The 26,074-nt window shown below is 42.3% G+C and overlaps 1 pseudogene; it reads right to left on the bottom strand.

Annotated features, from left to right (window-relative positions):
• Window positions 1-9,136: 9,136 nt before the first annotated feature.
• LOC136455535 (uncharacterized) lies at window positions 9,137-12,839 on the bottom strand (annotated as a pseudogene).
• Window positions 12,840-26,074: the final 13,235 nt, after the last annotated feature.

Genomic DNA, 26,074 nt, shown 5'->3' on the forward strand with positions numbered 1-26,074 from the left:
TCATAGATATCTCAAACTCATTTACCATCATCTTCCTAAACTCTTCACAAAAGTCTTGATTGGTTGATTTAAATATGATGTCATCAACATAGATTTACAACACAAACAAGTCTTTGCCAATATTCTTGGTGAAAAGAGTGGTGTCAACCTTGCCCATTATGAACCCTTTAGAGAGTAGGAAGTCCCTCAACCTCTCATACTATGCTCTAGGTGCTTGCTTCAAGCCATATAATGTCTTCTTCAACTTGTACACATGGTCGGGCTTCTTGTCATCTTCAAAACTGAAAGGTTGCTCAACATATACTTCTTCATTGATGTAGCCATTTAGAAATGCACTCTTGACATCCATTTGATAGAGCTTGATGTTGTGGGCATAAGCATATGCTAGCAAGATTCTAATTGCTTCCAATCTAGCAACCGAGGTATATATTTCGCCAAAGTCAAGACCTTCAACTTGAGTGTAACCTTGTGCTACCAATCTTACTTTGTTCCTTACTACTATCCCATCTTGATCTTGCTTGTTTCTATAGACCCATTTGGTTCCAATCACATTGTGGTTCTTTGGTCTCTCAACTAATTTCTATACTTGATTTCTTATGAAGTTGTTCAATTCTTCATGCATAGCATTAACCCAATCAACTTCCTTCAATGCTTCATCTATCTTCTTTGGTTCAATGGATGACACAAATAAGAAATGCTCCCAAAATGAAGCCAATCTTGATCGAGTTTGTACACCTCTAGAAATATCTCCAATGATAGTGTCCAATGGATGATCCCTTGCAATATTAGTTGGTTGGAGAATAGAAACTTGATTGCTTGCACTAGCTTGATCATTGGGTTGAGATAATGTACTAGCCACTTGATCTTGTTCATTGTCATGAGAGCCACTTGAATTTGCTTGATTAGTGTCATCTTGCACATTTGATTTAGAGAGCACTTGCACTTGATCATCTTCTTCATCAATCACTTGCCTAGGCCTCAATTCACCAACATCCATGTTCTTCATGGCATTTGAAAGTTGAATGCCTCTAACATCTTCTAAGTTCTCATTCTCATCTTATGAACCCTTGGTTTCATCAAATTGAACATCATGAGCTTCTTCAAGAGTACCACTTGCCAAATTCCAAACTCTATATGTTTTGCTTGTAGTGGAGTATCCAAGCAAGAATCCTTCATCACATTTCTTATCATACTTGCCCAATCTAGTGCCTTTCTTCAAGATATAGCATTTACAACCAAAGACCCAAAAATATGCAATGTGGGCTTTCTACCATTCAAGAGCTCATAAGGTGTCTTCTCTTTCAATGGATGACAATACAAGCAGTTGCTACAATAGCAAGCCATATTGATAGCTTCGGCCCAAAAAGATTGACTCACATTGTACTCGCTAAGCATAGACCTTGCCATATCAATGAGTGTTCTATTCTTTCTCTCAACAAGGCCATTTGATTATGGAGTGTACTTAGTCGAGAATTGATGTCTAATTCCAAACTCATCACATAACTCATCAATTCTAGTATTTTTGAACTCACTACCATTGTCACTTCTAACTCTCTTGATGGTTGTTTCAAACTCAATGTGAATGCCCTTGACAAATGATTTGAATGTTGCAAACACATCACTCTTGTCCACTAGAAAGAATACCCAAGTGTATCTTGTATAGTCATCCACAATCACAAAGCTATATTTGTTTCCACCGATGCTAGTGTATTGTGTTGGCCCAAACAAATCCATGTGCAATAACTCAAATGTTTTACTAGTGCTCATTATGCTTTTCTTAGGATGGGTGTTTTCAATTTGTTTGTTAGCTTGACAAGAGCTACAAAACTTATCCTTCTCAAACACAATATCTTTTGAGCCTCTAACCAAATCATGCTTTACTAATATATTCAATAGTTTCATTCCAACATGACCAAGCATTATATGTCAAAACCAATCCATACTAAACTTAGTGAACAAACATGTTGATAATTGAGCTTCACTAGCATTGAAATCAACCAAGTATAGATTCTCATATCTAAAGCCTTTGAAGATCAAGTTAGAGCCATCTACACTTATGATCTCTACATCATTTACCCCAAATATGCATTTGAATCCGAGATCATACAATTGAGCCATGGATAGCGAATTGAAGTTCAAGCTCTCAACTAGCAACACATTGAAAATGCTCATGTCATTGGATATTGCAATCTTACCAAGTCCTTTGACCTTGCCTTTGCCATTGTCACCAAATGTGATACTATCATAAACATCATTGCCATTGGTATTGATTGAAATGAATATTTTTGCATCACCGGTCATGTGTTGAGTGCATCCACTATCAAGAACCCAATGTCTTCCTCTAGCTTTGTAATTGACCTAAAAAAGATCAATTCTTTTTAGGTACCTAAACTTGCTTGGGTCATTGAAGGTTAGTGACCAAGCTCTTTGGCACCCAAATAACTTTCTTCTTTGAGCCCATCCATGGTGCACCAATGAACTTAGCCTTCACACCATTTGTACCCTTAGTAAGCACATAGAAGGAATCAAGCTTAATAGAGGATACATTGGCTTGAGGCCTCTTTTTCATTCATTTTTGCTCTACATGACCAACTTGCTTGTAGCTAGTGTAAAACCGACCATTGATCTTCACAAAACTAGTATTGTGAGGAGCAAAGGTCGCCTTGTCTTTCTTGGGGTATAGCCCAATCCCTCTTTCTAGAGAGAATCTCTTTGGCTACCCAAGCACTTAAGCAAGCGGTCCTCACCACCAAAGTCATTAGCCAAGGTGTGATTGAGCTCTTTTACCTCCTCCTTGAGTGTCTCATTCTCAATAATTAGTGAGGCATCACAATTAAAACCATCACCACTAGATGAGCTAGAAGTGGATGTGCTACAAGAAGGGTTAGTGGGAGCAATAATGATAGGCTTATAGAATGATTCATCAATTATATCACAAGTTAAGCCTTTGTCACATGTTATAACATGCTCCTTCTTATTTTGCTCATTAAGTAGAGAGGAATGAGCTTTTTTCAAGCTTCTTGTGAGCCTTATCAAGCTTCTCATGGGCTTCCTCTAGCCTCTCATGAGATTCATTGAACTCATCAAAGGCTTGCTTAAGGGCTTTTAGTTTCTTTCGCAAGTCTTTGCATTCCCTTCTTTTAATGTCAAAATATTCCTTAGCATCATCTAACATGTCAATTAATTCATCTTTAGTAGGTTCATCATGATCATCACTGTCATTTTTATTTTTATCATGTTCCTCAACATCACACTCATCATCAGATTATACCTTAGTGGCCTTAGCCATGAAGCATGATGGAGTGTCGAAGAGAGAAGGCTTCTCATTACTAGCAATGCTTGCAAGAGCCTTTTTCTTGGTGGTCTTGTCATCATCACTCGAGGAAGCGTCACTATCCCAAGTGACCACTATGAACCACCCTTCTTTTTCTTCTTGAAGGTCATCTTGTCCTTCTTATCCTTCTTGTCTTTCTTCTTGCTTTTTCTTGTCATCATCATCATTATCGCTATTGTATGGGCATTGAGCGATAACCCAGCGTTTGAACATTTCCGGTAAGCATCCAGAGGTGATTTTTTGTGATCGGACGCGTCCTATTAGGTGTGACCGGACCCAGGCCAGAGTCCGATCTTTCTTCTCCTCTACGCGCCAATGCTTTGTGACTGATGTTAGCGTACGTCACCTTCTGACCGGACGTAGGCCCTGCACGTCCGATCGCATTCACTGTTTAGTGTCCGATCAAAAAACCGAGGGTGGCCTTCACTGCGCATCACTGATCGGACACGGCTGCTGAGTCCGGTTGCTGCTAGAGTGGCGTCCGGTCACCTCGAGATAGCCCCTTCTCAACTCCAACTTCGCCACCCTTGATCATATGTGCTAACCACCAAGTGTATCACCTTGTGCACGCATGTTAGCATATTTTCACAAAGATTTTTAAGGGTGTTAGCACTCACTAGAATCTAAATGCATATGCAATGAGTTAGAACATCTAGTGGTACTTTGATAACCGTATTTCAATATGAGTTTCACCTCTCTTGATAGTACAGCTATCGATCCTAAATGTGATCACACTCGCTAAGTGTCTCGATCACTAAACAAAAAAGCTCCTATCAAGTTTCACTTTTGCCTTGAGCTTTTTGTTTTTCTCTTTCTTCTTTTCCAAGCCGAGCACTTGATCATCACCATGATCACACCATCATCACGATCTTCACCACTTGCTCTATTATTTGGAATGTGCTACCTATCTCATGATTACTTTGATAAACTAGGTTAGCACTTAGGGTTTTATCAATTCACCAAAACCAAACTAGAGTTTTCAGCCATCCACCGGCATTTGCCGACATCTGTGGCTTAATATATTTCAGGTGGGGGTCGTCCAAACCCCCCGCCGTTGACCTAAAAAGAAAGAATTCTTCACTCCCATTCTCTTATTTTATTCTCCATTTTGAGCATCTCCAAGAGCCTTTTTAAATCTCACTCTCTAAATCGTTATTTGGAGTCATTTGCATAAAAATCGTTTCTATATCTTTTCACTCTCCAACAGTTTTTCTATATCTCATGCGCACTCTAGAGAGTCATTCTCGTCTTCTATTTTTGACTAGTGAAAAATTCGGAATAGAAGATGGCTATATTTGGATAACCATTTAAAAAAGCTGTTGGAGGATAGTTTTTCACCAAAATCTCTATTCCTAGAATTTAGGAAGAATATAGATAGTCTCTTGGAGTTGCTCCTTTATTTTAGTTTTTGTATTTCCATTCTTGTTCCTTTATTCTCCATTCATGTTTATCTATTATATTTTGTCTAAACAAAATCATAATTCAATGTCTTGACAATTAAAATGTTTTCTTCGACGAAATATTTTTTCTCTCTTTGGTTTCTTCATTTTTCCTTTCCATATTTTTCTGTATTTCTACTGCCATGAGCATTTTTCTCTTGTGGTTGTAACATTTGTATTTGAACCCAACTATTTTTCTCATGGAATTGGGATACTTTAAAATTAAGCCTAGAACAATTTTCTTGTGAAGCTGTAAGGTTTTTCCTGAACATGGAACGCTTTTCTCATGAAAGTTAAATATTTTTATTTTGAACGTGGAAAAGTATTTTGTTCAAGAAAATAGTGTTTTAGTTTAATGAGAAAAATGCTTTGTTCGAGTGGCTAGGCCTAGTTCGACTAGGATCGCTTCTGTCGCCACGACGTATGACTTTTCACGTTGCTAGGAAAAATGGGCCGCGCTCTTCCTTTTTGGCCTGCTTAATTAATTTCTTTGAAGCGCACACATGCCCTTTTCTCCTTTTCCGCGTTGCACGCAAGCAGCATCAGGCAGATTCGATCCATGGGCAGGTTTTACATTCTTTTTCTTTTTTTCTCCTTTCCCTCGTTTCTAGATTCTAGTTCTCTCATTAATCAACCATGGTTACATTGTGAATTGACCCATTTGTTTTGCCAGTAAGGAAGAAACTTATTCATTCCCATTCTCCTATTTTTATTCTTCATTTAGTTTGTTATGTTCCTTTATTTTACTTTTGTATTTCCATTCTTGTTCCTTTCTTATATATTTTCCTTCTAATTGTTCTGTGAACATCTTTTTTTTGTATCTATTTATCACGAGTGAATTTCTCCGTAAGTATGTTTGATTTTTATTTCACAATTCGTACCATTCATGTTTATCTATAATATTTTGTCTAAACAAACCCATAACTAAATGACAAACAATTAAAATTAAAATGTTTTCTTCCATCGAACTTTTTCCCTTTGGTTTCTTTATTAAAGTTTTTCTTCCATGGAACATTTTTTTCCCTTTGCTTTCTTTATTAAAATTTTCCTTTCCATTTTTTGTTATGTATTTCTAATTCCATGAGCATTGTTCTCTTGTCACTGGAACATTTGTATTCGAACCTTGAACATTTTATTTTGAAGCGGAAACACTTTCCACTAAAACCACGATGGCCTAATTTAAAGCTTGAATATTTTTGTACAAGAGGTACATGGAGTTGGGATTTTTAAAATTTAACCTAGAACAATTTTCTTGTGAATTTATAGTATTTATCCCGAATATGGAATGCTTTTCTCATGAAAGTTAGAGCATTTTTATTTTGAACATGAAAATTATTTTGTTCAACAAAATAGTGTTCTTGCTTCATGAGAAAAAAATTGCTATGTTTAAATTTCAACTAAAAACACTCAACTGAGATGTTGTTTCGAATGATGATTTTATAAGATAAGATACACGACGACAATCAGAGCTTAATTTGGATGCATGCTTTGGATTGGAAACTACCTTGCTAGAGAGGCCGGAACCTTATTTTGAGGCCACCATTTGCTGAAATGTAAAGAGGTGAAGAAGGTTTGGCGCGAGCTGAATTTAGAGACAGTAAGATGCACTTTGTCTGATGCCCAGACTGCTAGAGAAATGGTCGAAGCTGTTCTCAAATTGAAAAGCAATGAACATGCAACTGTGACCATGCTGCTATATCTCTGGTGGGGTGAGAGAAATCGTTGGAGGGAAGAAGGAAGAAGGAAGAAGAAGGACAATAGCTGAACTGGCATACATCGCAGCCTTCCAGGCTGATGCAGCACTGAAGCCCGCAAGCTCGCCGTTGTCGGATTCTCGTCAGAAATCTCGGTGGCGCAGACCGGCAGAAGGAGAGCTGAAATTGAATACTGATGGAGCTTTCGATGACTCGGGCAAGGATGATGTGTGGGGCTTTGTCATTCGGGATAGCCAAGGCCGTGTCATCTGCTCAAGAGCTGGCCGTGAAGATTATCTCCTGAACGCCCTTCACGCTGAACTGAAGGGGTGTCTGGCGGGGCTCCAGGCGGCTGTCAGGCTAGGAATCACAAGGCTCAGCTTGGAGGTGGATGCATCGCTAGTAAAGGATGCGATCAAAACTGATGAAGGTTGGCGTCTATCGGTGGCATAGTCACGGAGATCAAACATATTATTAGTGTTGAACTTTCCACATGCCTTGTTTCGGTTTGTAAATGTGATTGTAACAAGGTCGCTCATTCTTTAGCGGCTCTCGGTTGTAATCTCCAAGTGGCTGTTATAACACTTGGGAGGGGGTTCCTCCCATGCTGGAGGATTTGGTGACCAGTGATTTTGCTGGGTCGGATGAATAATAAAAGGTCCGACAGTTTTTTTTAAAAAAAAGCCTTCATCTCTTCTTAAACAAAAAAATAAATAAAAACCTGTTTTGTCAAGATATTTTGTCTCCGTTTGTCAACCATTTTGCACGTGTGCATGGAACGGACGGGCCTTGTCGGTTTTTTCATCTCCTTCGAGCAATTTTCCTCTCCTCTGTTGTGCACCCAGTCCGTTTAATCCTGTGGCCCACGACGGATCTGGGCCAAGGCCCATCTATCTTCTGGGCCATACGTTACAGCTGCGATGCAGTACGTGCTGACCTGCTGCTACAATCAGGAGCAGAGAAGCAGCCGTCAGCCAACAGTGGTTCACTTGTGTCACCATCCGAACAACCGAGACAAAGAAAAATCTATGGAACCCGATTGCAAGTTCGTCAGACGAGCATCGCTTTCCTGCTGTTTACATTAAATAAACGTCACCTCCTCCTCCCCCTGCTGCTATAAAATGCTGTGCTGTAGATCCTTCTGAATCTCAGGCTCGTATATAGTATAGCTTAGCATATGCATGGCAGACAAGGGGTGATTTCTTTTGATTTTACGGGTGACTATTGGAGATTAGGTTGGGTCTAGCTTTTAATTTGGTATCTAGCCTGTAGTAGCGCCTAGCATAGCAGCTAACCGGATTTTCCCAATCCTGATGTGGGCATGTGGCTGCCACACCGTGTGCGTGGCGAGTGGTTTACCTGCACATAGCCCAGCACCGCGCGTCGTCACTGCGTACTTAAAATTCAACTAAACCTTTGCAAAGTCGTAAAGAATATCTCTCTTTTGAAAAGTTTAATAAAGGGCTGCCCAATTATTCGGAGCACTTTCGTCATTTGCAGACGAACCAATTTGTTGCGCACCGAAACAATGCTACTAAACTGACGCCGCAATGCAATGCAGATTATCAGGCGTTGCATTGTCCTGTCAGAGAGCACTCAGCTGAATGATTCAGTCGTCCAGATCCACAGGAACTGATAACTGAATTAATCGATCTGTGCTAATGAGAAACCAGCTAGCTACCTAGTTGCAGACTTGCAGTGCATGCGTAGAGCTAGCTACGTAGAGTGGATTATTAATAAGATTCGTAAAGAAGAGTATCATCAGCTCCAGGCTCCAGCTTTGGCAAGAGCCATCAGCCATGCGTGTCGGGATATTCTAAGCAGCGTGGCGTTGGTCTGACGATGCAGCATGATGACAAATAAGATGGGGTGATCTGAGTAATGCATGCAGGGACACATTTGATCTGCTGTTCCAACTACCCACCCTCGGAAAAAGGCATCGCGCTGTGCGGTTGCCGGCAGTCAGAGTCAGCAACCAAACCACGCCCTGAAATGAAGCAGGCAGGCAAGATGGAGCCATCGAATCCTGCTGCCCGGATCGGCGCACGTCCGCATGCATGTTTTACAGCGACGTCGACCGACCGCGTCCGGCCTAAGGCTTGATTGCAGCTGCTAAATTTAGTCCATCCTAAATGGTTCAGTATTTAGTCACTCCAGAGTTACTAAAGAGGACTAAAGCCATTTTAGTACCATTTAGTCATAATATTTAGGTAAAAAGTGACTAAATGAGACTAGACCAAACACCCCCTAATTCTATCCAGCCGCAGCTAAACTTTTATTCTGAGAACGACCTGCATGCAGGCAATGCGGAAAGCAAGGTTTTTTACTCGTGTTGTTTATACATGCCTGCAGTGCATCACAGGCTAGTATGCGAAGATGCAGGTGGAGCAGCTAGCGTATTTTGCCTTGTTGCGTTTGCAAATATATATAACTAGTAGAGGGCGCGCGCCCTCGCGCGCGAGAGCAAAGGATTCTAATCTATTTAATGGTGGGGACAATATCATGTAGCATCATCATGACGATCTGTAATATATGAGAGCTGTAATGCAGCAAGACGTTATAGTTTTCACAGTTGCAAGTAAAATGTAGCAAGCATAGGTACATATACAGAATATTGCATCTAATTTAGAGTCCAGGCTAGCTGGCATAACTGATATTAAGGTCAAACACATACATGGTAACAAAAGCTGGCATTGCATGAACACCGCGTCATGTACAATAGTTGGTGCAGTGATGGTTGCCAAGTTTGCTGCACGGCAAAGTTCCGTGGCTATACAAAAGCATCGGGGGGCGTTGGGTGGTAAGACTATACAATATTAGTAGGAAGTGGACAGGGCTCTGCTAGATTTGGACGTTATTGCGTCAACGATCAGTAGAGCTTCCAGGAGCTATACAAAAGCGTCGCAAAGTGCTGGTAGAAATATTATACAAGGTTAGTAGCAAGGGGGTCGTGGCTTCCGTTGAACCTGGACATAGATGCAGGAATCATCACTAGAACTTCAAGCTGCGATCGGACTCCCAGCCATGTTCATCTTTGTCCGAGATGTCCACCGACGAATCTGTGCTAGTATCTGGGCAGAGAAAAACATGTTTTGTGACATTGGGTTTAAGGATGTTTCCTTTGTAGGAATGCAAGGAAACAGGAAGAAGGAATATCTGCATATATTGCAAGCACCGTGTATATGTGAAATTAAGCAATCAGTGTCAAAACTGCAGATTCAGATATGAATCTGTTAACCTTGGTGAGGCAGTAGGTTCCCAGGCTTGTACAACCACCTGTTTAACATGATTCTGGAGCATAATTATTTAAAAGAATAGTTGGCCAGCAACCCAAATGCGAAATGCAGGCTAATCATCCCCCTTTGAAGTATACGTATATTAAGTGTCTTACTGGTAGCAGTGCAAATCTAACTTTGGACATTGTACCAAGGTAGATGGCTAAAAAAAATGGAGATCCCCAATTTTGTAAAGTGGGAATGTAGCAGATAATTTGGATATTATAGAGGAGACTTTAAAGATAGTACAGTGACTTCAGTCTTATTAGAACAAGGAGGTTGCTCCTGTTTTTTTTCGAAAGTGTATAACCTGAAGCACAAAAACAGTGATATAAACCGGAAATGTGGCTGTGTACGATATATCCGTGTCTAAATCAGGTACTTAAGAATTCAAACTCTTAGGAAACCAGATAGAACATTGAATAAACATATTTTTTAATGCTTTAGGCTTATAGAAAGAACGGCTGTTACTACAAAGTATCACTTGTTGAGGTGAAATCTGATTGGTCTAATACAGGTAGAGCACCAAACTTTAGGGCAATTAATATAGTAGGAAACATGAGCATGTCATTATATGAAAATACAAAGAATAGCCTAAAAATCCACCATAGGAAGACATAATCGTAGGGATTAGTTTAGCAAGAGTTTAGTAAGGAATAGTTTGTACAATAGGAAGGGATATAGCCTAGGAAAGGCAATTGTATCATAGTTTTGCATAACAGTGATCTATTCAAATCAACCGCTGAGTCCGCAAAAGATGGCATAGAGCAAGCAACTAACATTTTTTTGTTTGTTGGTTGAAAACATATTCATTACTCTGGAGTAAGAGGCCATAAAAGTAAACAATGATCCACTATCTCTGTTTTTTTTTCGCTTTGCTAAACAATTTCTCATATCAGAAACTGCTAACAGTATAGTAGGATTGAGTATATCAATCCTCATAATCATGGGAACAGGCGCTCATAGGGCACTAACCTAGAACATGCAACGAACCCATTGACATCGTAATGATAAAAACCAGGGGAATCCGGTGAGAAAAAAGGGAAAATCAATAGGAAAAAGTATATGTTTATGATGGGTTAGTATCAGCTTTAAGGTTTTACTGGGTTCGTACTTGTTTACATTATGGTCATCACCTAAATGAACTGTATAGATGACGTACCTCGTGGCCGGGAGGTTGCCTCGTCGTCGTAACCTAATGACCAAAATAACTATGTTAGTATGTATTATGCTGTTGTTCACCCTTTTGTTGGTTTGAAATAGTGTTTCCTTACCTGTGTAGGCGTAGTATTGCTCGCGGACTTCCTCTCGGTGCGTGGTAGCAAGATCTGATGATCCTGTTAATATTTGGAGAACAATTGTTAGAAGTATTTTTTTTCCTCTTCCTAGCAGTGCTGTAACTTTAAAAATGTTTACCTCGGCGTTGAGATGCTCTTTCTTCTGGCGGGGACATTCTCCCAAGCATTTCTTCTGTGTATGTTTCGTACCATAGCGGCCAAATGTTTAGGAGATCACCATGCTGAGTTGTTTTCTTGACACCTATGTGTGCTATGCTGGGGACAAGCAGATCTTGTCCATAGGCGGAGACCCAGTATGTTAATGTTGCGGCAGTAAATGTTATGTTTCAGATGGTGCAAATTCCCTTCAAGAGATGGTGTATTGCTAGTTCACAGCATAGATGTGGGGGCAGTCCAGAGATCTCAATGCTGAGGCGTTCACTGGGAGACAGGACAGTTGATCCGGTAAGTTTATGATTGTTGATGGGATCGGAGCTGACCTGAGTGTGCAGAGGCACCGTTGTGGAACCGTAGTCTGGGGTCCATGGCATGAGTGTCAGTGTGTAGGTGGAAACATTAGCGAAGCCTCTGGCAAGCATGCGGGCACTTGCATCCGATGAGTGTGCTCGTATGAAGTAGTCAACGCCATACTTTGATATATCTTGTACGTCGATGTCCACCTGGAATTGCTGCTGGATCTGTGGCTGGCAATGGAACTTTTGCTATTACTGCATTAAAAGGGGCGTGCCCAGTGCAGAGAGCTCCCGCTCTGTGCGGGGTCTGGGGAAGGGTGTTAGTGACAAGCCTTACCCTCGCCTGTACAATACGAGGAGACCGCTTGCACCAGGCCCGCCCTTCTTTGCTATTACTGCATTGCTGAAGAAATTTGGGTTGGCGTCGTGGAGGTCTGATTCGTTGATTATTGTCAGATTTGGGTAGCGGTAGTTGGCCATCTCCTTGAGTGTGTCCTGTATTTTTTTTTCCCATTTGCATAAAAGGATTAGTATTTGTTGCAAGTACGGCGATGCATAAATATGATCACGCTAACATTCAGGAATTAGTTGCTATTACGGATTCGGGAAAGGAATCATTCATGGCAATAGGATCTAAACGCTCAGTACTTTTATTTGTGCAAAAGCAATTCTGTCCATACTATTAGCCGATTAGTAGCTGTACAATAGGAGCGGTGTTTAAGTAAAAACTTTGGCCGTCCTAAATTATTATGCCACATGCCTATAGTAAGCATTATTAATTATTTTCACGCTGAGGTAACTTGGAGCAGTCGTATTTGAATTTGAATCAGATGTAAAGAAGAACACATGGGCTAATATACTGTGTGATTCTGAAGGCTGCGTTGAATCATTACCTGACTTTTAGAATGTCGTGAAGCAGTGTTTCGGTGTAAGCAGTGTGGTCGACGATGATTTTTTTTACGGCCGAAAGACTTTGATATGCTACTCTGTGGTCACAGCGATGAACTCTGAAAGTCAAAGCACTAAGGTTGAGAACTTTGATTTGGGTCTGAACAAGGTAGCCAATAATAAGAGGGAGCCGGGGTCTCAAGAGTTGCTGAATCTCACCTGTCGTTGCTTCGGCTGGGCTGGTGGTTGTCCTGTTGGTTGACTGGGTGCCAAGCGGGGGTGGCGACCGGTGGGGCTGCGAGGTCAGCGGCGCGGCAGGAAACGAAGTCACCAGTATGAAATCACAGGAAACCAGGATAGCAGAATGCGACGTGGAGACAGAGAACAATATGCGGAGCAGAGACATACCCAGAAACACCTAGAAGGGAATCGACCCCAGCAGTCACAAATCGATGGCGTATCTAAACGAGGCCCAAATACTCCCCCTACGCGCACGTATCGCGCGCGCTGACCGATGATCGTTGAGCGCATCGTCGACAGAGCAGCAGCTACGCATTCACAGCATCGGTTTACTGAATCGTGGCTATTCTCCCACGTGCTGCTACAACGAACCTGGAGGCTGTAGCAAGTAACAGCGTATCTAGTACTGGCTTTGTGCGTGCATTCGTGTCGTGGGCTCGACCGCTCGAGGCAGGGCAGCGCATGCATTTGACAAATCACAAATGACAACAGTGTCAGTTTATTGGCTATATTCGCTCGAATTTATAAGCTAAAACCAGCTCTGGTTTTTTAGTCATACAACAATATTTTTCTTTTATAACAAATCAGCCCGCCTCAACAACATAAGGTCCGCCAAACCTAGCCGTCAGCGATATCGAGGGCCTGCCTGCAGTGGACGGATCGGAGCGAGATGCCGGCCGGCTGGCCGGTGCATCGGTCTGTGCGTTCGTCAAGCTCAAGCATCAACCTGCACGTGCTCTGCTTGCCTCTCGGAACCTGAACCTGAACCTGAACCTGAACCTGATTGCACGCTGCATGAGCCAGCCAACAAGCGATTCATTGGACGATCTATCTTTCGACAAAGGTGAAGCAGGTCTGCCGCCAGCCAATGCGTGTATGTAAATATGGATTATTGGAATATGTTAGTGCCTGGCTGTAGTTGGAAACGGAGGCATGGGATGGAAACGGATACAAAGCAACAGCAACCCCACGTGTTACGTACGTCCAGCAGCTTTCAGAATCAGGATCATCTAGAGAGAAAGAGACGCGTATCACGTACGCACATGGTCTGGTCTCCAGTGACGGGGAAAACCTAAAGCTAGCAAGCTAGGTGTTTCATCAACAGCAGCAAAACATATATATACTAACAAATCTATAGGCATTTAATTTAACTCTACAGACCATGAGACCGGGAAGCTGTGTCCACGTCTCCCAAAAAGTTTTCGCGTCTCGACCGTTGGGTCAAGACGGATGAGATCAATTCTAACATATTTTTCTCACAATAATTCAGCCAAAACAGCATTTTTTTTCATCCAGTTTCAACGAAGATTCAAAGCAGCCAGCCAACGGGACCTCTGGGTTGATCAGATTCTGGTTTTACTACTGTTTAACTCCCCGCTGAACTCCTTCGGTAATAATCATTTTTGCCTCGCTGCTACCTTCCTTCGTTCATAATCGCCTCCCTCTGCCTTCTCCCCAGAAAACAAGGCAGCCGCATTCAATTCCCCACACCCACCCCCGGCCGGCATCTCGCTCCGATCCGTCCACTGCAGGCAGGCCCTCGATATCGCTGACGGCTAGGTTTGGCGGACCTTATGTTGTTGTGGCGGGCTGATTTGTTATAAAGAAAAATATTGTTGTATGACTAAAAAAGCAGAGCTGATTTTAGCTTATATAGCCAGTAAACTGACACTGTTGTCATTTGTGATTTGTCAAATGCATGCGCTGCCCTGCCTCGAGCGGTCGAGCCCACGACACGAATGCACGCACAAAGCCAGTACTAGATACGCTGTTACTTGCTACAGCCTCCAGGTTCGTTGTAGCAGCACGTGGGAGAATAGCCACGATTCAGTAAACCGATGCTGTGACTGCGTAGCTGCTGCTCTGTCGACGATGCGCTCAACGATCATCGGTCAGCGCGCGCGATACGTGCGCGTGGGAGGAGTATTCAGTACTATTTTCGTCTTATTTGGTAAATATTGTTCAATGGTGGATCAACTAGGCTCAAAAGATTCATCTCGTGATTTCCAACTAAACTGTGTAATTAGTTATTTTTTTACCTACATTTAATACTCCATGCAAGCGGCTAAAAATTAATGTGATGGAGAGAGAGAGTAAAAAAACTTGAAATTTAGATGGCATCTAAATAAGGCCTTGGCACGGCGGGTAGCCTTTCGCAGCCCTGGTTTAGTTGTCCAAAGTCGGCGCCGTCAGAATCACTGTGCGATACTGTAGCGCACTGTAGCATTTCGTTTGTATTTGATAATAATTGTTCAGTTGTTGACTAATTAGGCTTAAAACGTTCGTCTCTCAAAGTACAACCAAACTGTGCAATTAGTTTTTAATTTCGTCAACATTTAGTACTCCATGCATGTACCGCAAGTTTGATGTGACGGGAAATATTCTTTTTACATAGTGTCAAAGTTTGGATTTTAGGGTAACTAAACACACCTGCAGTTCCACTTCCAACGAGCAGCATGGGCTATGGAGGACGAGCTAGCAGGTGTGGCATGGCATGCAGATGCAGGCGTGCGCGGGACGACTAGGGAGCATTGAAAGTGCATCTAGCTCTTTAGTGGGTTTTGGATGATTAAATAACAACGTGATTAAAGGACTAACCCGTTTGCTTAGTGTGGACAGGTAAAAGGTTATCTCACATGTACTTAATGAAAGCCAAAATGATGTGTTGTTGTATAAACAATCTAGTTCAAGCACAAGACAACAATGCAAATGGAATTCATGCTAAGGCTTAATTATTGTGGGATTTCTATGTACTATGTAAAAGCAAGCTCGTGATTATTAGTTAATGAGATATGAGGGATTGTATATGGATTGGTCTCATATTTGAAGCTTGCTAGATTGAAATGAAAATGATAACAATACATGAATGAATGATTTAACATAAGATGTGACTTGATGGCTTGAAATGGTGAAGATAGCAAGGAAAGGCTTCGAGGTACTAAGCAAGGGTGAAGGACAAGCGACGGCTTGGCGGCCGAAAAACCTAGCTAGGGTGAAGAAGAAAGTACTTGCATTTAGTTGAGGTACTAATCAAGCCAAGATGGTCATATTGATGTGAAGGATCAAATCTATAATGAAGTATTTGATGGAAGTGACTTGATACATTTGGGATTATTCAAACTTGATGAATGGAATCAAGTCACATGCTCAAGATGGCTACGCTCAAGTGAAAAGATCAATATCAACATGGTAGCACCCTTACTTGATAAAGATTGAAAGAGACGGCATCAATTCAAAAGAGAACAACTCAAGTGGTATAAATTCATATTTTCGTTTATCTTGAGTTTAATAGGTATGCCGTACTATTAAGAGGGATGCATCATGTTGATAGATAATGTTTCATAAGTGCTCAAGCTAACCCATGTGAGTTTTGAGTATTTGAGCGACAAAAGTGCTAACTGATTTCTTGCTGGTCTGGCAATACCGGACGTGTCCGGTATTCATACTGGACGTATCCGGTATTTGTCCAATAGTTGTAAAACTGTTGTTCTTGGGTTGGTTCGTCGGGAGTTCCGATGTAGGTCGGGAGTTCCGACGGTCGAGAGTCCCGGCATGGGTCGGAAGTTCCAACGTCTCGCACTTCAACTGACTTGGAGGGTTCACTATCCTGGTCATACCGGACGTGTCCGGTATTCATACCGGACGTGTCCGGTATGGATGACCAGAGGCCAACGGCTAGTTTTCAAAAGTCGTGAGAGTCGGGAGTTTCGACGTGAGTCGGGAGTTTCGACGGTCGGGAGTTCCGACGTGCGTCGGGAGTTCCGACATCTCACTAACCTTAACTTAGTTACATGTTTTTCAAATATGCTGAGGGTCGGGAGTTCCGACGTGAGTCGAGAGTTCCGACGGTCGGGAGTCCCGGCATTCATCGGGAGTTCCGACACCTCACAACTTCACTGTAACTTAGTTACCGTTGACGCAGTGTGAGTCATACCGGACGTGTTCGGTATGCATACCGGACATGTCCAGTATTGCAACGGCTATAAAACGGCTAGTTTTTTAAGGGGGCTATAAATACCCCCAAGCCTCCACCTTTGGAAGCTGCTGATTCTGCTGAGATAGACACACGTTTTTAAGCCTTGCCAACTCTCCTAAGCCCTCTCTTAGTGAGTGTGTGATCCAAATTGCAAAATCAATTTATGGGTTGAGAAAGAATTTGAAAAAGAGAGCAAGCCACCACTTGAGCACTTGTGCATATTGTCAATCTCATGATTCGCATTTGTTACTCTTGGACTCTTCGGTCCTAGACGGCTAGGCGTCACCGGAGAGCAACCGAGAGATTGTGGTTGTCTCGGAAAGTTTGTAACGGTCGATTCCGCCGCCTCGGAATCATTTAGTGGAAGGAGGAAAAGGAGTTGGAAAAGACTCCGGCTAAAGTGACCTTCGTGGTACCCTCTAGGGCTGACCTTCGCTGGGTCACCCACAGCCCCCTCAACGGAGAGTAGGACTCGAATGAGTCCGAACTTCGGTAAAACAAATATCGTGTCTTAATTCGCATTTCATTTGATATTTGTGTTGCTCTAGCTGTGCTGCAGGTTCTCTATGTATATTGTCATCTCCATTAGGTGCCTGCAGTTTGGTTTGAAGATAGAAATTAAAAGGAGCAAGTTCGGGGCTGATCTGCAGAAATCATGTATACCAGACACGTCCGGTATTTCCTGCCTGCACTGAAAATATTTATTCTCTGTTCTAACTTGGTGTTGTAGGGTTGTAGCTTCTAGATATATTCTTTATACCTTGTTTACTTTGCAGCTAACTTGTGAGGGGTGGTAGTACTCTTAATTTGGAGTTTTCATTTTTGAAACTCCCCTTTCTAATTGTTTCCGTATTTAAAGGTGTTAATTTTTAGAAACGCCTATTCACCCCCCCCCCTCTAGGTGGCATCCTAGGTCCTTTCAATTGGTATCAGAGAAAGGTCCTCACATAAAGCTTCACCGCCGTGAGAAAAGGATGTCGACGTCTATCGAGTTGGAGCCGATGCTTCTCCAAAATGATGGTTCAAACTTTCTACCTTGGTCAATTCATGTACTCAATGCTTTTAGAGATATTAGTCCTCTTGTTGAGCATATTGTGTTTGCAAGCATACCTCTTCCTATAGTTGATTGGAGCAACTACAAAAATTTGTCAAAAGAGGAAGAGATATGCGTGCAACTCAATGCTCAAGCTACTAATGTCATTTTGAGTACATTAAGTGTAGAGGTTCAAGATGAGGCAATATTCAATGGACAACCACCTCCAGAGAGTGCTCATCTCATTTGGACTAGACTTTTTAATTTATATGGAAAATCCAAATGTGATGATGTACTTGAGATCAAGTCAATGGAAAGTATGTCCATTGTGTCTTCATACAGCGAAGAAGCCTCACAAGACCTCAAGAATGCCGAGCCGGAGCAAGAAGTGCAAGCAGCGCATGACCTGCTGTCTGCCTGCATGTACCAGACGTGTCTGGTATGCCTGCCGGACGTGTTCGGTATGGCCAAGGTAGTAGACCAGCAAGCAGCTGTTTGCAATGATGCTCAAGCACAATGGCAACCAAGTGATGAGTCAATCTCAGTATCTCATAATACTCATCACTTATGTCTCATGGCCAAGAAAAGCAAGAAGAAGAGTAACAAGAAAGATCAAGAAAAGGAGAAGGCTCAAGTGGATGATCAAGATAAGAGTGATATTGAAGTTGAAGACAACTACAACCTTGATCATCTCAACCATAAAGACAAGTTCATCATCATGAAGATAGTTGAAAAGAATGATGAGCTTGAAGAAGAGATTGAGAAGCAAGAGCAATCGCTTCAAAATCAAGAAAAGTTTCTCATCTCCAAATTACAAGAGCTAAAGGCAATAAATGAGAGGTATGAAAAATTGTCAACTGAGCATGCTTTAGTTACTAACTCCTCTTCTAGTGTTTCACAACTAGAGAAGGAAAACTTCGAGCTCAAGGCAAGGCTAGATGAACTATCAAGCAAGTATAATGAGCTACAAGCAAATTATGTTCATCTAAAGTGCTCTCATGAGGAAGTAGTAGAATCAAGCATCATGCTTGAGGTGGCTCATGAAGTTGTGATTACATCAGTAAAACTCTCTCAACCTCTCACACATCCGCTCACTAGTACACCGTCTCAATTAAATATTTCTTGTACTAATGAATGTGCTCCTCAAGCAAGCCAATCTTTGATTGAGCTAAATCTTATAGAAAACATAGAGCTCAAAGAAGAAGTGCAAAGATTAAAGAAAGATGTGATTCGGTTGAAGGGTAAGGAGAAAGCACAACCTTCTCAAGATAATCGTGATAACATGGTGAAGAAGCTTGAGAAGGGTTCAAACCTTGCTTCCTCCAAAGCCCAACAAAAGAATCACATCTCAAGCAAGGCCAACACAACCAAGAGCAAGAAACATGGAAAAAGGATGTGCTATGGTTGTGGATTGTATAGACATGAGTGGTCTATGTGTCCACACAAGAGTTGGGCCGACAAGGTTGAAGCCGCAAATCAAAAGGCTTCTACCAAGAAATGCCCAATGTACAAAGAGGCAAGAAAGGAAGCCCAAGTTGCAACAAGAAGATGCTATGGATGCAATGAGATGGGCCACAAGGTTGATAGATGTCCAAACAAGCAAAGCAAGCATAAAGCAAACAAAGGCCGCATATGCTATGCTTGTAAAAGAAAGGGGCATCTAAGCTATGAATGCCCAAATGGTAACTCACCTAAGCCGAACACATTTGTTTATAATGATATGCTTAGGAAGACCACAAATGGAGTTGGCATTAGCATGGTGATGTGTTCACCACAAACTAGTGCTAAAGCCATTTGGGTGCCTAAGCACTTGTTGACTAACTCAAAAGGACCCAACAAGAGTTGGGTACCAAAGTGTGCTTAGGTTAATGATGTAGGTACTTTGTGATAAGATGAAATCTTCGAGGTGGTTGAGCAAGCAATTTGACTATATTCACTCAATCTATCAACCAATTCTTATCTTAATCCCTTATATGGTTGACCCAAAGATAATTCAATGAACATCTCATATATTTCATCCTCACCATTGGTAACAAGTACCTAAACCTTTTAGGATAGCCACCTTGTTCATTTTATGTTCTATAGTTCACAAATAGGTACATTTGTGAAATAATAAAAGTGGCTAATTAATTTCACTTGAGATTTATCATGTTTGCCATATGATGCTTTTGATCGCTCTCTAGTAGAGTAATTTATTTGTTGAGATGCTAGTATACAATAAATAATAAAGCTAAACAAAGAATCACAAGCAGCAACTTAATTGGTTCTGTCTTTCACCTATCGGACGTGTTCGGTATTACTATCAGATGTGTCCGGTATGGCCAGGGACAGAAAGTCAGTGTTTCTTTTCTGTGTATTCCGGACGTGTCTGGTATACTACCGGACATGTCCGGTATTGCATGAACCAGAACACTAATTGTGTTGCAACTGAGTATTCGATCCATACATTTTTTATATAGCCCTAACTTACTCAGAAGCTTGTGTTTTATCAAATCTAAGTGGATTGTGAGCATCTCTTAAACTCACTTTCAACTATGGCATTCTTATTTGGTTTATGATCAAAATGAAAATTGGCTCTCAATTTCTTATTAGAATAAAAGTGCTTGTTGAAAGTCATTCAAAATACTTGAAGCACTTATTTAGGGGGAGCTAAATTTCTATTTTGCACCATTGTGGACTAACAAATTTATCTAGCACTCTTTGTAGTCCTTTGGATGAAAAATTGAATTTGTATCAAGCATGATTACTTGGCAATCAAGGTCAACACAAAGATTATCATGCCATGTATCTTTTTAGTGGTATTCTTGTGGGCGCAAGGCAAAGGTATGTGTTTACATACATACATTGTAAGTGCATCTAAGGCCCTTTATATGTTAGAATGTGCATTTGTGTGACATAGGAGAGATGTTTTTCAAAACCCCTAACTAGCATGAGTAGGAAGTGTGAATTTGAAAAACTATTTGAATCTTGGTCTTTGTGACCTAGCCTTGCCATGTGATGATTATAGCTCTCCTTGATTGTTTGATCAGCTAATCACACATGGCATGGCTCTCTTAAGTCTACAATCTACTTTGTCTCACTTTATCTCTCTCAAGCAAGCAAATTATTGATTATGCCATATATTTGGAAAAGAGAAAATAAATTGATGGCATTCGATAAGAAAAGTGATAGTACTCGGTTTGGATCAAGATCGTACACCTTTTTGGACTGAGCAACAACAGAGAAAGGGTTTGGAAGAGTGAGAACATATTTTGGAATTATTTGGGCCAGCCCATGAATACCGGACATGTCCGGTATGATACCGGACGTGTCCGGTATGAGCGGGACTATAAAAACAGAAGTACCCCTTCGGCCCAGACTTGTCTGTCTCCTTCCAACCAACCAGCCGACGTCCTTCTTCCCACCTAGGGTGACCGAGGATTTCATCAAGGAAAAGAGAGAGATGGAGATTGCATTGGAGAAGGCTTGGATCAAGGATTGAAGGCCCGTGGATTTGGATTTCACATCGCATTCTCATCTCTCTTCTCAAGGTACCCTAATCATGGACCTCATCCGATCTACTTGGTCAATACATGATTTGAAAATTCCTTCGGTCAATATGCTGCATTGGTGATGGAGAAGCAATGCCCAAAGTTTGGTATTAATCCGTGTTGGTTTGAATCAAGGAACCCTGGTTAGGGTTGCTGGTCGCCCATACCGGACGTGTCCGGTATGCTACCGGATGTGTCCGGTATGACCCAGCAGAGCAGGCTCTCTGCTTTCTTTGATTCAATGCTATCCTAGAATTATTTATTAGGCACAGTTTCTTCTGTATCTATGTTTTGCAAACCTTGTGACAATGGTGTGTCGAGGTGATTGTAAAATCTTGGATAAAAGAATCTATGTCTAATTACAATTCAAGAATAAGCTATGGGCATGTATCTAAAATCCTTTGGAAATCTTTAGATATAGGACAGCAGCCATGAGTGGATGACAGGAGCCGAGGTCCAAGCACAGGCATGATCCAGCACTTGAGAAGTAGAAGAAGGCGAGACAGGATATGCATCCTGGATTTCAGCCGACCAGCAGGAGGTCCACCCGGGCTACCTCTAGTGCAGCAGCTCAGTATGCAGAGGGGTCCGGGAGCTCTTCTTCTAACACAGACACTGATGAGTTCAGAGTGGAGTCTAGAGATGAAAGAAAGAGGAAGAGCACTGACAGAGGATCAGATGGTGACAGCTCAGATGAGGAGCAGGAGATTGAGGAGGAGGAGTCAGTTCCTCCAGTTCAGCACCAGCCTGGTCAGGGGATGCATTATGGTCTTCTTGAGACACGTCTGCCCAATGTGCCCTCCTATGTTCCCAGAGTTGACTACAGGGGAAAGGGTATGACCAGGAAGGCTAGAGATGAGCGAAGGGTTGATCCGAGGAGCTTACCTAAGGTTCAGTACGATCACCGCTTCCAGACAGCCTTTCACCTAGATTTCTACTCCAGTGTGATTCTCACCAGGAACCCTGTGATTGCCAGGTCTCAGTGGATTGACTGGCAGTACGTCAGAGAGTTGTAGAAGGCCTCAGTTGATCATGCCATTGCTATTTGCCAGCGCACTGGGGTTTATGAGATCATGGAGTTCCAGCATGACTGGAACACAGAGGTAGTAGCTTAGTTCTATGCTACTCTGTTTGTTGAGGAGGATGAGCGGCGGATGCACTGGATGCTTGAGGGCCAGTGGTACAGTGTTGACTATGATGTTTTTGCCACCCAGCTTGGCTTCTCAGAGGATGATCTCCAAAGGGACAGGATCCACACCGAGCAGGTGTTACCCCCTGAGCAGCTCGCATATATGTATCCTCCTGGTGGTGAGAGAGGAGCTGTGGGGAAGGTTCTAGGTCTTCACCCTACCTACAGATACCTGGACAGGATGTTTAGGAAGACTATTGACTGCAAGGGTGGAGACAAGAGCAACATTGTAGATTATTCCAGGAACCTACTCCACAGGATGGCACCTGATGCTTGGCCCTTCAGCATGTTTGACTTTATTTGGTCTGAGATCAGGAGTGTTGGAGAGAGGCCCCTCAAGGGCTATGGTTTTGCTCCTTATATCATGCATATGATTGAGCAGGTGACAGGGCACACATTCGAGTATGATAAGATTCACAAGGCCCTGAAGATTATTATAGATCTGCCTGAGACAGGGTTACCTCTAGTAGGACTAGGAGGAGCAGCCGCAGCACCAGAGGCAGATGCACCTGGGAGTGGTGCACCAGCAGGAGCTTCACCTTCACCACGTGCTCCTTCATGTTCTACTTCATGCCGTGGCAGTCCTCCCTCGCCTATCCGCAGGCTTTTCAGCTCCATATTTGGGATGTGCCGTGACATCCAGACTAGGCAGCAGAAGGAGAGGGAGGCTAGGAGGAAGGACAACCTTGAAGCAAATTGCTTCTAATCTTGAGCTTGATCCTCCTAGGTCTCCTCTATCAGATGAGGCAGCCAGTGAGCCTGAGAGTGAGGAGCAGCAACAGGCTAGATATGATAGAGAGTATGTTGAGTTCATACAGCGACAGCAGCAGCAGCAGGCACCTGAGCACCCTGACACTCTACCACTTCTAGCTCGTGTGCCTACTCACTCTCAGCCACGTCCTAGCACTGCAGACGTCTATGCTACAGATTGGTGGAGTGACCTGACAGGTGGTGGTGGTTTCTACGGGTCTGGTGGCTATGACCCGTCTAGTGCAGGTGGTTCTCGTCCAGCTGGTGTTGCACGCTCAGATGATGAGGATGCTGGTCGAGATGATGATGATGATGAGTGATGCCAGAGATTAGTGACAGCTTGTAGCCCCTTTGTCCTTAGTATGTCATTATTGGACCTTTATGGTGATAGATGACAAAGGGGGAGAGAGACTGATTAAAGCTTCAGGATAGTTTCATTTGCTTATCTTTGTACCTGAAGATATGTACTACAGGCTGTACTTTGTTTTTGAGCTTCATTGATGTATCTTGGATTTGAGATAGATTGTATCATGTGAGAGATGAGACTTACTTATGCTTTATCTATGTATCTCTTGAGACATGATCTTTATCTATATATTTCAGTGGTTTCTGGACTTGAGAAAATTTGTAATGAGTGCTATGTGTGAATTACATATGTCATATTTATTTTCATAAGGACTATGCATGCTAGAATGAAAATATTTGATGTGATGCTTTTATATTTATTCTTGTGTGATATATCTTGTCATATGCATCACGGTTTCACTTTGTCACACACACATGCACCCCACGGATGTAATGATTTAGGGGGAGTCTCCTATATGTTTTAGTATGTGCAATTGACAATTGAGGTTATTTTGGGAATTCTAATCATAAGCACATATTAAGGGGGGGCCTCTCATAAATCATTGAACCCAAAAGTTTAAATGTTTATATCCTTATGTAAGCTTTAATCAAGTTGTCATCAATCACCAAAAAGGGGGAGATTGAAAGTGCATCTAGCCCTTTAGTGGGTTTTGGATGATTGAATGACAACGTGATTAAAGGACTAACCCGTTTGCTTAGTGTGGATAGGTAAAAGGTTATCTCACAGGTACTTAATGAAAGCCAAAATGATGTGTTGTTGTATAAACAATCTAGTTCAAGCACAAGACAACAATACAAATGGAATTCATGCTAAGGCTTAATTATTGTGGGATTTCCATGTACTATGTGAAAGCAAGCTCGTGATTATTAGTTAATGAGACATGAGGGATTGCATATAGATTGGTCTCATATTTGAAGCTTGCTAGATTGAAATGAAAATGATAACAATACATGAATGGATGATTCAACACAAGATGTGACTTGATGGCTTGAAATGGTGAAGATAGCAAGGAAAGACTTCGAGGTACTAAGCAAGGGTGAAGGGCAAGCGATGGCTTGGCGGCCGAAGAACCTAGCTAGGGTGAAGAAGAAAGTACTTGCATTTAGTTGAGGTACTAATCAAGCCAAGATGGTCATATTGATGTGAAGGATCAAATCTATAATGAAGTATTTGATGGAAGTGACTTGATATATTTGGGATTATTCAAACTTGATGAATGGAATCAAGTCACATGCTCAAGATGGCTACGCTCAAGTGAAAAGATCAATATCAACATGGTAGCACCCTTACTTGATAAAGATTGAAAGGGACGGCATCAATTCAAAAGAGAACAACTCAAGTGGTACAAATTCATATTTTTGTTTATCTTGAGTTTAATAGGTATGCCGTACTATTAAGAGGGATGCATCATGTTGATAGATAATGTTTCATAAGTGCTCAAGCCAACCCATGTGAGTTTTGAGTATTTGAGCGACAAAAGTGCTAACTGATTTCTTGCTGGTCTAGCAATATCGGACGTGTCCGGTATTCATACCGGACGTGTCCGGTATTTGTTCAGCAGCTGTAAAACTGTTGTTCTCGGGTTGGTTCATCGGGAGTTCCGATGTAGGTCGGGAGTTCCGACGGTCGGGAGTCCCGGCATGGGTCGGGAGTTCCGACGTCTCGCACTTCAACTGACTTGGAGGGTTCACTGTCTTGGTCATACCGGACATGTCCGGTATGGATGACCAGAGGCCAACGGCTAGTTTTTAAAAGTCATGAGGGTCGGGAGTTCCGACGTGAGTCGGGAGTTCCGACGTGCGTCGGGAGTTCTGACATCTCACTAACCTTAACTTAGTTACATGTTTTTCAAATATGCTGAGGGTCAGGAGTTCCGACGTGAGTCGAGAGTTCCGACGGTCGGGAGTCCCGGCATTCATCGGGAGTTCCGATACCTCACAACTTCACTGTAACTTAGTTACCGTTGGCGCAGTGTGAGTCATACCGGACGTGTCCGGTATGCATACCGGACATGTCCGGTATTGCAACGGCTATAAAACGGCTAGTTTTTCAAAGTGGCTATAAATACCCCCAAGCCTCCACCTTTGGAAGCTGCTAATTCTGCTGAGATAGACACATGTTTTTGAGCCTTGCCAACTCTCCTAAGCCCTCTCTTAGTGAGTGTGTGATCCAAATTGCAAAATCAATTTGTGGGTTGAGAAAGAATTTGAAAAAGAGAGTAAGCCACCACTTGAGCACTTGTGCATATTGTCAATCTCGTGATTTGTATTTGTTACTCTTGGACTCTTCGGTCCTAGACGGCTAGGCGTCACCGGAGAGCAACCGAGAGATTGTGGTTGCCTCGGAAAGTTTATAACGGTCGATTCCGTCGCCTCGGAATCATTTAGTGGAAGGAGGAAAAGGAGTTGGAAAAGACTCCGGCTAGAGTGACCTTCGTGGTACCCTCTAGGGCTGACCTTTGCTGGGTCGCCCATAGCCCCCTCAACGGAGAATAGGACTCGAACGAGTCCAAACTTCGGTAAAACAAATATCGTGTCTTAATTCGTATTTCATTTGATATTTGTGTTGCTCTAGCTGTGCTGCAGGTTCTCTGTGTATATTGTCATCTC

Source organism: Miscanthus floridulus, chromosome 5, assembly GCF_019320115.1.
Source record: "Miscanthus floridulus cultivar M001 chromosome 5, ASM1932011v1, whole genome shotgun sequence".
Taxonomy (NCBI): Eukaryota; Viridiplantae; Streptophyta; class Magnoliopsida; order Poales; family Poaceae; genus Miscanthus; species Miscanthus floridulus.